Here is a 16186-nt window from a genome sequence, read left to right as displayed (position 1 = left end):
GGCACTGCAAGTCCTTTTTGTTCCCAACGCCACCCAAGCAACGTAAATGTCGGCTCCCAGCCTCTGCAAACGTTTCTCCCCGCCACTCGGCGCACCACCGGTACAATTGTGGATGATTCACTTCGCTGCCGAAATCGATACGTCAGTCAACATATTGGCAGTAAATAAAACCGATAAGGGACTGCCGACAGCAGTCCTTGTCCCCCTACAACCCCAAACCCTTGGACGAGTCGTGAAGACGATTCGATCAACAGTGTTCGAGTGAGTGGATCTAGCTTTTCTTCTGTCACATGCAAGTGCTCCGTTGGTCGGGCTCGGGCCAGCTTAGACAGTGCGGTGGAATGGATCCATCTTGGATGGGGGATGAGCACGAGCAATGTCCTGAGACGACACCCGTGGTCTCCCGTGGTCGACAGAACGACACTCTACAGAACGCTCGTACATCCGTTCCGTAGTGCGTAATTCCTGTGGGAGCACTTTTTTCGCTTTTTGATTTACCAACCCATCAGCTAGTCCATCCGTCCGTCAGTTAGCCCGTGAGGTAAGTCTGGCCAGCAGACACACACACACGCATTCCGGTGAGTGAACACGCATCCGAACACACACGCAAACGCAAGGGAACTGATGACTCCCAAAGCGAATGACAGACGAACGTCTCATTCGTAACAGACGAGAAGAGTCCCATTTGTTTTTGGTGGAAGCTACTGGCATTGTTTTGGAACCATTTTCAATTCCGTTTTCTATTGCTCCTTAGAGGCCTGGATTGGTGAAAGTGCTCGATGATTTAGTAGTGCTGAATTTTGAGTCAAGCAAGGCGTTAGTTGCCTTCTTGATAGGAATGGAGTTCTGATACTAGGACCGTTTTGCGCATCGATGGATGGATATGGTTGATTTTTTGACGCTGCCTCCCTTACGCTGCCGAGGGCCAGAAAGAAAAGAAGATGTGATTCTAAATTGCGAAAGCATGCATGTTGCTTTGCAGAGTCACGCTCCTCTTTAGACGCCAATGTCAATCACGTGTGAGCTGTTAGCAGTGCAGGTGGATGGGATGGATTACAATCAGATTTCCCAAAAACGTAGAAAAATGAACCAAAAACGTATTGGAGCAGACCTGTTCCAGTAAAGGTAGGGAATAATATGTTCGATATTGACAACAATGAACACATAAAATACAAAACTATCAGCACTCGATAGTTTGCTTTCGTAACCGCTTCGAAAGCCATTCATCCTTTTCATCCAAGCACCATAGTGCTTCCTACCAATGTTTATTCAAAAGCTATACTGCCAATCCCTACTTCCCAACAATAACTTCCCTCACCCAAACCATCCTACCAAGGCCGGCTGCAAATAAATGGTGCAAAGCATCTTACTGACAAATTTTCCTCCCCATTATTAAAAATTATTTATCACCTTGCGAACGAGACCCACACGTCCAGGCAGTCTACGCTCGGAACGTTTCCTGTTGCCCATATATACAAAAATTATTGCGTCCACAGCATGGACTAATAAAGGGGTTAAAAACAGGGAAAAACAGGCGAATGTTCGATGAGATGCCTACGAATATGCGCTCTGTTGCATATGTATGTGTGCGTGTATGTGCGTGTGTGTGCTGAAAACCCAAACAAACTCCCTAACCATTTCGGACAAATTCCCAACCGTGCATTCATCATCACACACGTATCAACCCCACGGGACCTGCGTCGGGTGATTGGTGTTTTTGGCCACTTTCAAATTCAGGAATCCTTTGCCACGTGTGCCATTATGTGTGTGTGTGTGTGTGTGTGTGTGTGTGTGTGTGTGTGTGTGTGTGTGTGTGTCTGTGTGTATGTGTGTATGTGTAAGTGTTCTGCGTATTAGCGTATTAGTGAATCTGTTGATGCAACACTGTCGTATGTAGTTGAAATATGATAACAGCAGAACATGTTAAAATGGAAGTCTCCTTCTTCTTGGCTTGTACGATCTACGAGATCATGCCGGCCTTCGAATGACTTATTCGATTTATTGGTATACTACGTAGTTGGATAGTCAGATCGTACTTAGGAGGAACGATTTGGATGCGTTTTGAACCCCGATACTGCTGTGTGAAGACCCAATATAACGAGTTTAGACTGTCAAAAAAACACCATAAATTTGGTTAATAAACTACAATTTATACACCACTTAAAAACGCAAATGGATTGTAATTTAAATAAAACTGACGCTCAAACACCCTTTATACATATAATAAATAAAGAAAAATTGCCCAATCAATTTTTTACAACCAAATCTGTTTCGTGTAAGACATTTCGCATGCTGTCAATCAAAGCGACACGTGCCACAATCCACCTGGCCTTGTTTTCTTGCCGCTTGATCTCGTGATCCTTCCGATCTATTCCCATTTATTTACTTTTCTTACATCATTCTTTGGGATTATGCTCCGTCTCGACGCGCTTCCTTATCACGTGCATCATCACACACAATCCATCCATGGAACCATCAGGCGAAAAATAAATTATGTGTCTCAACTGCATCCTTTCCTTGTTGGCCCATGTCTAGCAGCTTTTCTCCTTCGAAACAATTGCAAATGATGCAACGAAATGGACTCGTAAGAGAGTGAAGAGAGAGAGAGAGAGAGAGAGAGAGAGAGAGAGAAAGAAAGAAAAAAACAAGGTGTTCAATAACATACAGCACATGCTAATGGGCCTGCCCGGTCCCTCGCTCTGTTTCCAAGCTAGTCTAAGCTTCCGTTATGTTTTTTTTTGTCTATAGTTCCGTTTCCTACCCATATGGCACACCGGGTTTCGATGCAGACAACGGGAAAACCTAAACAAGAACACGTACGCACACAAACATGCGCCATCGGAACGAGGAGAAAGTAGCAACGCTCGAAAAGGGCTTGAAACGAAATGCAACGGGTGCAACTTGATCCGCATGCTGCACCCGACCACAGCGAGAGTATATACACATATACACTTTTCCCTTGTCATTTTATTTTTCCTCTATTCTTTCGCTTCTCTTCTCGCACACGGAGGAGAATGGTTCAAGGGCTCGTATTTACAATCGATTGACGCAGTTCATCATTCTCATCATCATCATCATCTGAACTCGCAGATGACGTTGCTTAAATACGGAGGGATTGCAAAAAAAAGGGCGTTTTGTTTTACCGATTCGATGACGCTTTCCCCCTTCGAAATGTGTCTGCTCCTGAAAGTATGCAACTGGTTGATTTATTTTTTCTATGAAACATTGCTAGCTACTCTGCATATGATGAAGGAATTGTGCTTGGAAGGGATTAAAAAATATAATTTTGAGATTTATACTAAACATTGGAACGATATTTCTATAAGACTTCAACATCGATATTATTCATATAATTTTTTTGTTCGTTTTACGCTTAAATTATGCTTCAGTTTCTTTCCTATTGATCGATAAACGAATCAGACGAGAAACGAAAGTAGCAAAACAAACGTGTTATTGCAGAAAACTCTCCTTAAAACCTTTCAACTTCTGCACTAAACCTCTCCATTTTTCCCATTCCCATTGAAACTCCCGAAATGATCGTCATAAATTCAACACCCATTCAGTCAGCGCACCGAAAGTCAATGAGTTATTTACCCTGGGACCAGAGACGCTCCCATGGCAAGGCAAGTATCATGCTCGTTAATTTTCATTTCCCATCCGTTTTGGGGCATGGTTCAGGGTTCTTTTATTTTCGCTCTCCCAGATGTATTTATTTGCACTTGCTTCTACTATTGCCGGATCTCTCCGTCGAGTCTCGAGCTGGGGAAAAGACTCCAAACACTAGGAACTTAAAAATCAACTGCGTGCAGCAACAACATCAACATCCTGGAGGACGCTGGGCGAGCGAGCCGACCACTATAAATTATTTTAATGCAAAACTTCTGCTCGACTCGACATCATTAATCTCGTTTATCTGTCCACGCGGTCTGTTGGAGTATGGGAGTAAATTCCAACCCCCCCCCCCCTCCCTCGAGGATAACGATGAAGAAAGCAGTGGCTTCACGAACGGTATGAAGTCGCATGCTGCATTTGGTTCGATTTGCAATGCGTTTTAGTAATGAAGAGCTATTGGATGCACCAGGAAGGAAAAACAAAAGGATGTTTGTAACATTGAAATGGGCTTTTAATTATTTTATGTAATAAATAAGAAATATTCATATAACACTACGTGCAATAATATGGGAGCCTTGTAAAAGAATTGAGAAGATTTTTAGTAAATAAAGAACAATAAAAATTAATTAGCAAAATATATAATAACGATTATTAAAGAAAAAATTTTTATTCACGATAAATAAATGAAAGTCATAAGTATTAGAAAATTTAAGATAAACAATTTCAAAAAAAATAAGTATTTATTCAATAAAAAAGAAATCCAGTAAATGAAAAAGCAATTAAGATATATTTAATCAAGAGCGGTTAACAGGAATGCACGGAAACAAATCTTAAAACAATAACGATTGCATATAAACTAATCCTTAATATCTCAGCAACCCACAAACTGCCAATCGATCTGTTCGAATCACTGCCATCTGTTCGAAAAATATGGGCCAAGGTAACTCGAAAGACCTTCCAACTGCACACAAAGCCCTACCGACCACCAATGTGCACAAAAATCCAACCACCTGCTGACGATCATGGTCGTAGTGGTGGTGATGATGATGATGATCGCATTAAAGATTTTGCATCCCTACCATCTTCGCTCAAGCAGGAAAGAATGCGTTTCTTCGTCGCCGCCTCAGCTACCAGTCGCAAAACGGAAGCGAAACCTTTTGGCCACAGTCACTCCAGACGAACAGTGAACGAAAAAATCCAATTACAATACTCTATTATGAATGCCAATCAATCAGCAATCCGACGGAACCAGCAACGCAGACCACCGTCACGATTATCCTGTGCTGAGAGAACGCAGCGAATGCACCGGGTGAAAGCAGAACGCAAAAGGAATAAGGAATCTTCCTTCAACGAAAGAAGGTAGAAAAAAGGAGACAATCGAACCTTGCATGTGCGGGTGTGGTTGCTAGCATGAAGCCGATGAAAAAAAAAAATGAAAACAAGAAGCATCACCGTGGAAGGATAAGAAATTAAAACCAATATATCGATAATATCATTATTCGCAATGTGCAATGTGCGCGATGCATGCTTGCATTTTTGTCTCCCACGTCCACGGACACGAATGCGGAAGCGAGAGTTCAATTCCTTGTGCCAAGAATGTGTACGACTTCATTTTTTTTTTGTGGATCGCTCACCCTATTCCTCTTCCTCTGCCAGCTTGGCAGCTTTATATCATTTTTTTCGTATGTTGTGCTCCGAATGGGCAACATCATGCCCGCAGCTGACGACGATACGCTCAGTAAAAGATTGTCTGCCGACGGTGAATCGGCGGGAACAGACTGGAGCTATTGCCGGATATCGGATTGGGAATCCACCCCCTCCCCCCCAACCCCCTGCGCAGATGAAGCGAGTGGAATGGCAAAAGATGTGCCGGAAAAAAACCACCCACCAGACTGAAGGCCTTCAACCTCCGAGGCAACAGTGGTTCCAGTGGGGCAGGTGGAGCAATATGCAAGCAAACGAGACTAAAGCGGAAAAGAACCCAGGTCGGCAGAAATATCGACGAAGGAGCGACGGATTTCCGGCAATCAGTTCCCGCAACCGGTATACCCGCAACTCGGTAGAGGACTACTACCCGTGTATCGGGCGGTGTATCCTATTACATTGATTACATTGTGCGGGATGCATTTGTTGCATGATGTCTCGATTCGAGTTGCTTCACCTGCCGTCGTGTATTTTTATTTGTGGTGCAATGTGTCGTTTGTATTTTTTTCTATTCGGTCGATGGTTTAATTTAGCAAATGTAGCAAAAGCAAAAATCCGTACATATTTGAAGGCATGTTTTGTCGAGGATTTTCTGAAATTTGATACAGTTTTTGAGCAGGAGCAAGATAAAACATTAATAATCAAGTCAATCTGATGCTGACAGAAGGAAAACACTAGTTGAAATAAACTATTCTTTGCTAAATTTAAGATGTTTAACATCTGATCATCAACAAATATTTGCTATTCTTGTTCATTTCATTTTCATCTTTTGGTCTTTTGAAGGACCTATCCATACTATTAAGTCATTTTATTCGTTTTAGTAATCTTGTATTATTTGTTCTTCATGAATTTTTAATTTTACTTTTTTGTTTTCATCTTTAAATATTTGCTGATTATTAAAGATATTTTAATTGTTACTAATGAATAAACAAGAAAGTACGAGCCAGTCTTAAAATAATCATTCTAATCAAGGCATACCTTTCATTTAGGTTTTTTTTCTTTGTTCATTACTTTGCGTCTTGTTTTGCTTTAGTAAGAAATGTAAGAAACCTCTTTCAATAAGAAGCGCTTATCTTAAATTACCCTTCTGTTTAAAAATGTATGTAATGTCCTTCTGCTATCTTCATTACACACGCCATTTCCCAAAACCAATCTTCTTCCCCGTGACAGATCCTGCCACCGATCCTGCTAGCAACAGGATGTGTGCTTTAATGACAAAAAAACAAGACACACAACATGTAATCAAGGGGAAGAAGTATACTGTCAAATCTGTCCAGCTCATCAAACACCGTCTGCCTGTCTGCTGGCAAATGTACGGTACGGCTTATTTTGCGGCCGACTTCCAAACGCTTTATCGCCCGGGGAATACGATTTGCAATGCTCCGATACGGTTCAACGCCAGACCGGCCTTCGTCCTGATTAATGTTAACTGATTAGTGAACTGAAATTGTCATTGCAAGTGACAGTGCGTGCTGCCGAGTGTGGGAATCAAATTAGCTCACCGAAACGCGACCGCCACTCTCGGGCCGTGCCCTGCCTTGCACCACAACTCGTACCCCGACTGCCGTACATTAGATTTGACCCTGTACCATAGGACGGTCGACCCTGTTCTGCTGCCTATGGTTGGGTTGAGCGAGTGACAATTCACACTCCGTGTACGAAAAATCCACACACATTCATTTGCTGTGAGATACTTGGATGAAGCACAGCGCAAAAACTGCGGGAAAAACAACAATCAATGGGCAAATGGGGGAAAATTCGGTACGTTCTTACGCCCATCGTTCTGTGGCGGGCACATGTTGGTGTGTGTTTAATGGCCATATTTCGTTCCATCCGATTATGCTTGCGTCATCGATGCAGATTCCGTGAATGGAAGGGGCGTGGGAGCGAACGCTTTTAAAAAAACCGCATCCATATAGGTGGATTGTGAAGATTTCCTTTTGAACGTGTGCCTGGGAAATTACGGAAGTTAGTTCGTCATCAGAGCATTTCGTTTAGCCATTTTTTCACTTCCGGTGTTAGAAACAGTTAGAGCGAAGTAAATAAACAAATTGGAAATAAATGCCCAGTAACTGTTGATTTTAGTGTCGTTGTTTGATGTTTTTGGAAGAATATAAGGTAGCTTAGGATATTGTATTTTGTGGGACTAATATTTAAAACGATTTCTATTATTCTTATTCCTCATATTCATGTTTTTCTACTTTTCGTCTTCTGGTCTGTTGTGCTAGTAGCATAATTGTCTTACTGTTAATTTCTAAAATTACCTTCAAAGACATTAAGTAAAGGTTTCTTTCATTAGTTTGAAAGCTATTAAGATCGCGTGGTCTACCCTTTACTATTAAACTGATATATCATACACAAACCCCTACACACACTACATGCGTGCGTTCACTGCAACTAAAACCTCAAGATAAGCACACACCGAATCAGATCAACAAATGAACCTTAAACCACTGCTCGAGCGTGCGTTCCCGTCCCTTTCCTTTTGCAACAGTCAACAGGATTTGGTTTGTGCATGCATGAAAAATGATCTCCATTACTATCAGACGCCCGACTTAATGATGCCAGAAGAAGAAAAAAACACACACAAAACTCGTGGGGTTGAGAAACGAGCGTGCTAAAGAAAACACTTCCCTTCCACGCATATCCTTCTCGGGCACAATACACAACAGCACGCGCTTAGACATTTACGAGGACGGAAGGATAATTAGCGCGTGAATGGGACTTTCGTTGGGTGAACGAGAGCAAGGGGATCTCCTCCCCTGGCACGTGTGTCAATACTTAACTTCAAAACAGAAAACAAAACATCACACGTGCACCATGGTCAACTGTAGAGGGCCTGCCCTCGCTCTCTCACAGGCTAAACACACTCCCTACCCGATAAGGACTGTGTCCTGATGCGGACGACACATCATGGTCCGTGTCTTTACAATCGAACACCTTCTCCAGTCAATCGTCGCACCGTAGCAGCGTACTAAAAACCCGCAGGAAGTCAGGAAGTCTCCTTCGAACGCGTCTCTGCCGCACCGTTGATAATTAATTTTAATTATCCTCACATTCTGCACACCTTGACGCGTGGAATTGAAGGATAAAAATCTTTTCGCCTTCTCACGTTCACCAGTGGCCCAGTGGTACCTGAAGGAAACGGGGAATGGTGACAGGTTCTTGGCTTTTAAGTTTGTCAATTTGTTTTACTTTAATGTGACAGCGGTGGCACATTGCGCTCGGGCATCTCAAGTCTCTCTTCAGCGTCGCGGGAAAGATTATTGATGACACGATAATATACCCTTGTTCGTTGTGTATTACGGTGTTCCGGAACGATGTGGTGCCAGGGGTTAATGAATAGAGTAATAAATCTTATTGTTGGAATCTATTGATGAAAGACAGGAATTTTAGTAAAGGTATGACAGAAAGTAAATGTTTATTTTGAAGGAGATGGAAATTATACAAAAAGAGTAATTAGTAGACTTTAAAACTAAGTAAACCAATTTTAAAATTTGAATAATGGAAAAGAACTGTTGTTTAAAATTAATCAATTAAAAATAATGACCGTTCGAGCTACAAACGTTTCAGAAACGATCGAATTCACACATAGCTCAAAATTAATCAAATTCATCCCTCTGATCGTTAATCGGGAGTGTTCTTTTTTGCAATTTAAAAGTGTTTTCGTGTTCTCTTCTGTGTAGTCCCCGAAAATGCATTAAGTAAACGCACGCCAAAGTCCAACATTTTAATGCAAAACTCTTGCTGTCAATTAATCCACACTCAAACTCACAATTCTATCCCTCCTTTCACATTAATCCCTTACCCAAAACCTTCCATCCGATCAACATCTATCGACAAATGTCTTTCACCCAACTCGCCTCAAAGGTCACGCGTTACAGCTTGCAACTTTCTTTGTCCGATTGGGAACGGTGGTTTTACAATTTCCCTAAAGGCCGGGCTACATTGATCGTACTCGCAAGCGTAATTTTTATATTCACTAGCGCATCTGGCGGCGACCAGCGCAAGCTAGATGTGGGTATAATTTAAGTGCCAAAATTATTCATGCTTGGTGTCTCATCAATTTTCGACCAGGCTGTCTGTATGCCGTTTGACATGTTGATCAAAATCAATAAATTGCTACAGGTCAGGACGCCGAGTACTGCGGGGCAAATCGTCATTTCATGATCCTGGAATGAAAAAGAAAATTCAGTTAAATACTTCCCTTTTTTAATTTAAATTAAAACAACAGAAAGGTCGACAATCGCGTGATAATTCGGTCATGCTAGCCGTCACACCGGAACCACAGTGATAATAATAACACGTGCTATTTTTATATTAAATGTATACAAATAGGCCGGTAAATTTTGCTTACAATTTTATAAAAAAAAAAGTTCTACCAAGCAATATGACAAAGCCGTTCCTCATGAATAAAAAAACTCGCTCTATACTAAAAACCGCTACAATACCAAAACGAACAACCAGTTTCACACACTCTGCAATGTAGTTTAAATGATGAAATAGATGGACAAACCCTACAACAAATTATTTAAGCACTTGTGAAACCTACAAACACTACATTTTTCAATAAAATGTTCAGCTCAATTGCGGCCCCGAGCCGAGCCGGCGATTCACAGACAACAGTTCACACACACACACACACAATTTTCGTTAAAAACAGTTGTACTTACTATTTTTTCATTGCGTCCACTGCTTCCTGCTTGTTCCATGGCTAGAAATACAATATGTATGTTAAATTACCACATATTTTCAAAAAAACATACACGACAAAATATCGAACATACTCACCGAGCTGTTTGTTTACTGGTTTGTGATCAAAATTATAGGCTCCTCGACCCAAAACGCTTTTTGACAGATAAATTATACCAGCCTCTAGCTTCGACCCGCCGCCGCTAGATGGCGTATGCGTTCACAAAAATTACACTCAGGAGTACGATCAATGTAGCCCGGCCTTAACAACCAAAACCATACTTGCTAACACGCGCGACAATCCTGCACACGTCATTGTCTCCGTCCGAATAGGTGGAATGATTTGAAAATTATACACGTAACTTCCAGCCGGCCTGGCCATCCACTACTGCGGGGACACGAATTTCGGAGGCTAAAAGGCGCTCTATTGTGTTGCCGTGTGGCTTTTCGTAAATAAATCTAACATCCCCAACCGCTGTCATACTGCTGGTTAAAGTTGACAGGTTGAGCATCCTGGGAGCATGAGTGCGACCATTTCAATGGGAATTAGGTCGTGTAGGCTGTGAGGATATTGCTGTTATTATAAATGAGACTATGGTTCTGAAGCAGGACACTTGTTTTGGCTTGCAGAGAAGGTGTAAGACTTCACACTTCCCACCTGTGTCGGCAAGAATATGGTTATGATGAAGCATAAGATGCTTGGTAATAATTACAGCATGTGATCAACTTTCTCGCCACGATAAGGTTTACTTGCGCTTTTTTTCCATACATTGACTTCGACAACTTTACATTTCATTGTTTAGCATGCCTTCCCTTAAATCTCTTATAGCTTGTATTCAAGGGAACAATATAAGCCGGTATCTACTGTAAAATACTTTCCAAGACGTTTCTACCGAAAGTCACTAACCACAACACGAAAACCATCTTCCCTGTTTGCTAGCTGCCACCAAGTCAACGAAGCTTCATGTGGGGCTTAAGTGCCCACTTTTGCACAAGGAAACGGAGGTTGAAGTTCTCCGGATTGGCGCCGTCATCATCATCATCATCATCATCATCATGGTTGTCGTCGTCGACATCATTGAGCGTCTTAGTTCGTTCGAGCCATCGCCGGGCTAGCTGATTTAGCTGCGTAATGGAGTTTAGTCATTAATTATATTCAAAGTTGCCGTAGTCTGTTGCCGGATTTGCTCGTCATTTTTTTGTGCCCGTAACTATGGATTTCCTCTTGGACCCTTCCTCAATCCTGCCAGCGATCAAGGAAAAATATGTTAAGAGTTTTCTCCAGCTTTTTTCTTCACATTTTCATGCTTTTAGCTAACCGTGTTCTAACACTACTCTACGAGGAAAACGGTTTCTCGAGCAACACCGAGAACACGCTCTAGTCGCATACTTTGTACGATAAAATTTGATTCGATTTTAAAGTTTTTCGACATTTTCCTCGCTTCTTCTACTGTTAGTTTCCCTGTTTTTTCCGATGCCACCCCCTTCGTTCCCTAGTCTAAAGAAACATTTCACTGGATTGATCGGTTCAAAGTCAGCATGCGAACCTTTTTGCTGGGATATAGTTAAAGTGCCGGAAGTGTAGCGGGGAACGCGAGCCAAAATGACACGAATCGATCGATCGATTGATCGCTAAAAGCGTCCCATTTTAGTGGTATGAACCAACCGGTGCGGTACGACGAATAATGATGGATGCGGATGGCAAGTAATTGAGAAACTTTGACTCTTCTATTCCGTTAATTGATAGATGCTGTCGAAGCCATTGACGCGAAAACCTCCCTATATGTCACCACTATTTCGATAAGTCATGGTATGGATGTTTGCAAGGAGGTTTAGAATAGCACGCATTTGGTTAATCACAAAATTCTAGTCTCAAGCAACTTGTTCAATTTTAATCCCGCAATGGAAACCCTTTTTTTCGTCCGTAGCAAACACAAAGTAGACCATAAGAAACCTTTTTAAAGCTGTCATTTGTCGGATGGTTGAGTAGAAACAAAGGTGGACCTTCTCCGTTCTTTGGACCAGTGTCTGAGACGGTTATCTTCGGTTTATGAATGGAACCTAACGAATGTTTATAGAAATCGGAAACTACTTCGACAGGACCGGACACATGCTATCGATCGTCTTTGAACCCTTGCGGTTCCTATGGTTTGGACACATGATCATCATCAAAGTTTTGGGGACAAGTCCAGGAGAAGCATAAAAAACGTGAATATCGATTACATTTGGCACGAGTCTGGTTATGTGGTGTTACTGTTCGTTATTGGTGAGCAAGTATTGTCTCGAAGCTTTCATTTTCATTCGCTCGAAAAAGCCCTGGTCTTATTGCTATTTCTTATTTTTTAAACAACACACCCATAATATCGATTGGATGCTTGGTTGATTAGTTGTTGCTTGATTAACAAACAGGAAAAATCATATCATATTAAACAATTAACAACTCCCCACACATGTTAATCAGTACAAGGGTTCAACTACAAAATACCCGCAAAAAAAGCTTCCACCTCAACATACGACTATCGAACCGGAAGTAGGAACACTTCCCTGCCAATTTTTATACACATCCCGCACACTATATCCATCCTATCAGATCAGGAATCCCGCATCACGAACTGAATGGGTAAGTTTATTAAATTACACTTGAATTTTGGTAATTAATACCATCCGGTAAAGTGCCGTCTATACGTGCTTCCTATTCTGGGTTTCAGAAGCAGATAGGCGGAAGAATGCACTTGTGGTCCTCTGCACACCTTCACCGTGTACTTAGAGGAAGTTCGGCTCTCAAATCCGGCTTCCTTCCTGTCAACCTGCTTCTCACATGGTGAAACGCCGGTCTGCGGGTTACCATTTATTATGACAAACGCTCCAGCTCGGGACGTGTTCCGGAAATCAACCTACACTTGAAGCAACAGCACACCCAACACTCAACCATGCAATGTATCCTCCAAGCACATCCGATTGCTCCCTCTGATAGGGATTAGTTCCTTTCGTTTTCTTTTTTTTTTTGTTTCTCTCTGTTTCTTCACTTATTGTTCTTTCCTTCCGAACGTACTCTACTTGGCTTCCTGTGGCCCAATCCGATCCCAAAATATCACATAACATTCTCATTGTCTTCAATGGTTGGCCCGATACCCGTCTGCTCCTAGGACACTCGATGGCACCTGGGGTCATCATTTCCTTATCAAAATGATATTTCGAACATGTGTCACACACGCTAGCAACCTTCATTATTGACTCGCACGCCCTGTTTGTCTCTTTTCCTTTAGTGAGGCGGCACTTGCCCCTTCCCGGTCGGAATCATAGAATTTTAGAATGGGAACCAAAGTTAAAAGGCTTCCCGGGCTGTACCTCGTTAAGGCAATTCTAATCCCACGAATCCAATACCGGAAACCAATGGAACGAAACCATTGAATTTTCGAAAAATGGTTCTAATGTTGGTAAAACGAGGATATTGGAGCCTACTGTGTATTAATGTGCAACACTTGCAGCCTTTGGATGTGAGCATTTTGTTGAAAACTTTCCAAAACTCCATGTAACGTATCAAATAGCTCTTCAGTACTGAAAGGGGCTAGCTAAAGAACAGGTTTTTTGGCTATTTTCCAATGTGATGGGCTCTAATCAATCATATTTTAATGCTGCCCTAAAACATCAAACCACTGAATCCTTCCCTTTGGAGAATTGCTCTTAAAACTTTCTGTTTAAATGTTTTTCCAGCACTCTTCCCTTACCTTCGATATCGTGTTGTGCAACGATTTGTTGCGTGTTTAACCCATCTGGAACGTTAATAGATTTGGCATAAAATTGGTATGTGTGTTTGTGTGTGTACCTATCGAGAGTGAATAATTAAAAATAAACAGTTTCTACGGACGGCTAAACAGCGTGAAACGAATGGCTGCAGCTGACACTTCCACACGGTCGCTTTCCATTTCTACCCACCACGAGGTAAACACTTTTTAATGGTTCTATTTGGAACAAAATAAACTAGTCTACGACTCCTACAAATCCAGCGCCACCAATAGCAACCGATCAATTCGCGATCAATTGTATCACCCTTCCCATCGGGCTCTAGCGGCGCATCACGCACATTCCCGGATTTCTGAACGCGTCACACCTTCGGATCGTTAGGTTGTTTTTGTCGCATCAACAAGAGGGAACCGTCGGACGTCCGGTTTTAAAAGGTTCAGGGGTGACTAACAGGCTTTATCGAAACGCTTCCAAACCGTATCGAAAACCTCCGATAGGTCAACACACCGTTTGGGAAAATGAATAAGCGTTATAATGCATTTCCATATGGGGATCGTCTTCGGTGGATGATGCGTTTTATGGCTCTTGGTGAAGGTGGAAAACTGTATACTAAATACTGTACAAAGCCCATTTAAACGCAGGGAGCGCAGAGAACAAAAAAAAAAACATCACAAACGAGACAAACACCCCTTGGGAACTGGGACGACTGTTGCGGCAGTTGGCAAAATAGGTAAGCAAAATTGTCACGCCGCCTGTTGGCATAGAGCCCACCTTGGTGTTGTTGTGTTGGGCGTTTGCCGTTGTTGTTATTTTTTTACATGCATTTTTTTCACATGCATACACACGCAGAGAAGGATGGCGGTGCCATGAACTGGCCGTGACACATTATACTCGCATTAGGAGCTTGCGTCAGGGCGCCATGACGTGTTTGTTGACTATCCGGGCAAGCTGATAGGAAACGATGATCTTAATTACGATCAAATTGCACCAAAACGGAAACAGGAACCTCCCGAAAAAAGTCATTGAGTGCATTTGGGGTATGGTCGGCGATGTGTGTGTGGAGGCGGATGGAGACAAAATATCCAGAATTACCTAGGGTGTCTTTCGGTTTACATTGGGAGGGTGCATGTTGTGAGGAATGAGGAAAACTGACCGAGCTTTGCCATGGAAGCAAAACGTACACCTGTTTATTAAACGGCTCAAGTAAAATGGACCCGGTGGCTTTACAGTATGTGACCAATTGTGGTTCACGAAGTCTTACATGTGCAACGGTTTGTATATAGTGTAATTGTGAGGATCAAACTTTAGGTAGCAAAACGTAACTACCGATTAAGGACGCTTGATCGAATGCGCTATTAATTTTGGGAACTTACCAATTCTAGTAAAGTTCTGCATGCCAACTTAAAGCACAATGTATTGCAAAAGTGTGTCCTACGTAGTGTAAAATCGGGTTCCTCGCCTGACTCATGCAACAAACAAACGAGCAAACACTGTTCCAGTTGGCTGCAGTAAAGCCGGAAGTAGTGAAATAATGCACCAGCGGATCGGTCACCCGCTTATCCGTTCCGCACGGAATGTACCTGCCACCTGAAGGATATCGATGGCATCGTAGGCCGAAAACCAATCCTTAACCCTCGCTACCGTGCACAGGACGCCGCGCCGAGGGTCCGATTATTGACAAAACACACTAGGCCTCCCCCTTAGGCCAGCCAGTCAGCCACCAGCCAACCGGTGGGCGTAAGCAGGAAGCGTACATTTTGTTGTTTGCAGGCTAGGAAAACCTAACAATGCACGGCACAAAAGTGCATCACAACCGTGTGCGCCATCCAAAAACTCGAACACTGTAGTTTTGCGTTTTCTTTCCGGAACCGTCCCCGACTTTTGTTGCTTTTACTTTTATTTCGTTACAGTTTTACCCGACCATCTTGATGGCAAAACTACAGAATGTTCTAGAGCCGCCCACAAAAAAAAAAACCTCCCCGTTAGGACGCTCGCCATCACAACTGCACAGGAAGTGCAGCATAGGAAGTGCAATTTATTTGCCTGCAGTTCTGCCACACGTTGAACGGTAGGCAGTCGCCTTCACGAAATGTTTCACGCAAAGAAAAAAAAACAGGGTCCTTGAACGAGACGAGCAGGAGCGCGATTTAAGCTAGTTTTGGGTGGTTGTGTTTGGCCAAAATTATTTTTGCACCATTTTACTTTCCTCCTGTGGGTGGGCACGATGAGTCGAAACCCTGACTTGGGGAATGGTAACACGCGTTTTAAAAGGCCATCAATTTTCTTAGGGGTTTGAATGCATAAAACTACTGGCGTCGTTTTTACCCAGCAAGGTGCAACGTTGCAGTAGAGCTTGCATCGCAGCGTGCTGTCCCTGGATGTCATTTGTTGTTTGAAAGGAGTTTAGTGACAAACTACAATTTAGACATCTTTC

General features: G+C 42.5%; 3 protein-coding genes across 3 annotated transcripts in view; 2 read left to right on the top strand and 1 right to left on the bottom strand.

Annotated features, from left to right (window-relative positions):
* LOC126562538 (ribosome biogenesis regulatory protein homolog) overlaps nucleotides 1-16186 on the bottom strand; it is a 416320-nt gene that overhangs the window by 226004 nt on the left and 174130 nt on the right. The gene's annotated exons all lie outside the window — the stretch shown is intronic.
* The window catches only part of LOC126561880 (ras-interacting protein RIP3-like), a 437929-nt gene that overhangs the window by 266677 nt on the left and 155066 nt on the right, over nucleotides 1-16186 (top strand). The gene's annotated exons all lie outside the window — the stretch shown is intronic.
* LOC126561077 (39S ribosomal protein L9, mitochondrial) overlaps nucleotides 2119-16186 on the top strand; it is a 95271-nt gene continuing 81203 nt past the window's right edge. The window contains exon 1 of the mRNA XM_050217023.1: nucleotides 2119-2129. The gene's annotated coding sequence lies outside the window, so the exon portion shown is untranslated. The remainder of the gene's footprint in view (nucleotides 2130-16186) is intronic.

Source organism: Anopheles maculipalpis, chromosome 3RL (assembly GCF_943734695.1).
Source record: "Anopheles maculipalpis chromosome 3RL, idAnoMacuDA_375_x, whole genome shotgun sequence".
Classification (NCBI taxonomy): domain Eukaryota; kingdom Metazoa; phylum Arthropoda; class Insecta; order Diptera; family Culicidae; genus Anopheles; species Anopheles maculipalpis.
The sequence above is the reverse complement of the archived record's forward strand: the minus strand, read 5'-3'. Positions and strand labels throughout refer to the sequence as shown.